Source organism: Callospermophilus lateralis, chromosome 6 (genome assembly GCF_048772815.1).
Source record: "Callospermophilus lateralis isolate mCalLat2 chromosome 6, mCalLat2.hap1, whole genome shotgun sequence".
NCBI lineage: Eukaryota > Metazoa > Chordata > Mammalia > Rodentia > Sciuridae > Callospermophilus > Callospermophilus lateralis.
The window spans coordinates 130,477,259-130,479,173 of NC_135310.1; the positions used below are offsets into that span (position 1 = coordinate 130,477,259).

At 38.2% G+C, this 1,915-nt stretch overlaps 1 pseudogene; it reads right to left on the reverse strand.

Moving 5' to 3' along the window:
* LOC143400846 (olfactory receptor 14J1-like) lies at positions 1-966 on the reverse strand (annotated as a pseudogene).
* Between the last annotated feature and the right edge of the window lie 949 nt (positions 967-1,915).

Below are 1,915 nucleotides of genomic sequence, written 5' to 3' on the forward strand. Positions count from 1 at the left end.
TTAGATTTTAAACATTGCTTTAAAATACATTTTTCTCTGAGAAAATTCATCTTTTGACAGCACCTTCTTCAGAGCTGCCTTCATGGCTTCGTTTCGCAAGCTATAGATGACTGGATTGAGCGTTGGAGGTATTACAGTGTAGAATATGGAGAACATAAGATCCACAGCTGATGGGGAATCTGAAGGAGGTCTCAGAAACTCAAAGCCTGCGGCTGAGAGGAAGAAGGTGACTACGAATAGGTGTGGTAGGCAGGTGGAGAAGACCTTGGTCCTGCCCTCTGCTGATGGGATTCTCAGCACCATTGAGAAGATCCGAATATAAGAGAGCACAATGGATATCAGACAGATAAATGCTGTTGAGGTTGTGAATGCAGCCACTGCAATCTCATTCATGAATTCATAAGAACAGGCAAGTTTCAACATTTGAGGGACATCACAAAAAAATTGATGAATAACTCTTTCCCCACATAGAGGAATGGAAAAGTTAACAGTTGTGTGCATGAGCCCAGAGAGGGCCCCTGCCATCCACACGGCAATCACTGCACGCCTGCAAGCACTGGGATTCATAATGGTCTCATACTGCAGTGGTTGACAGATGGCAACATACCGGTCATATGACATCACTGTGAGGATTGCCACTTCTGATGAGGCCAGAGCTATGAAGAAGAAAACCTGAAGAATACACTGACCAAGGGAAATTTACCCACTGTCCATAAGTGAATTTGCAATGGACTGTTGTACTGTGACAGAGATGAAGCAGAGGTCCAGAAGAGAGAGGTGCTTCAAGAAGTAATACATGGGAGAATGCAGACAGTGGTCCAAGGTAATAATGGTAATAATGAGGAGGTTGCCTGTTAAGGCCAGAAGGTATATCACCAAAAAGAGCAGTGCATGTAGAACCTGAAGCTTATGGTCATCAGAAAACCCCATGAGGAGAAATCCACTCTTTGAGGTCAAGTTTACCATGTTCACTCTGATGATTCCAAATTCAACTCTGTTTAGGAAGCTGGAGTACAGTTAGAAAAGAATGTATGGCATTTAACCTAACCCTCATCCTGGAGCAAATGATATGGCAAGATAAATTTGTCATCCTTATGCTTATTACACTCAATTCAGAAAAATCTTTAGCCATTATTCAGAAATAGAAACTTTAAATGTGCTCAATAAGTCATGAGAGTTTTCTGGGGCAGAACTTGAATAATCATAATTGTAAATATTGGTGGAAATGACTTCACCTTCAGTAGTCAGTGAAAATAACACTGATATACTAGTATCGTTTCATTAAGTATTCAAATTGTACATTGAAACTTCCTTTGTTAACTGTGTGAAATGAAGTAATGAATGTGACCTCATGAATGCATCCAGGAACAGCCCAGTGGCAAACCTAGGGATGTCCATTCAAAGAACAGTCATATTTCTTGTTACTGAAAGACTATTAACATTTTATTAAGATTGCATTTGGTTGGAATGAACTTCACAGAACAATCTTGTAGAGTGAAATAAATCTCAGATTGTGATATCACACTTTATTTCATAAATATGTATAATCATTACCTGTCAACTAAAAATAAATAAATTAAAAAATTGTAACATGCAGGTGCTGCTAATACCAATATCAAATCCTGAGCTTTGGAACTGGAGAGAACTTGCAACTGAGTGATGGTGGCTTGTCCTCAGACAATACCTTTCTACTTTTAAAACTGTAATTTAGAAAGACTTGGGGTAGGACATTTTCAATTAAATTCATTTGAACAAATAATGACATTTTCTAGAAAATATATAATTATTTCTATGAGATAGGAAGAATTCTATGTGGAGGAGTATATGTCTTTCAGTATTATCTGTGTGACTTCCTCAATGAGAAAAAGAAGCCTTTATTTTTTCCCCTAGAATTTGATATACATTAGATAGTGGG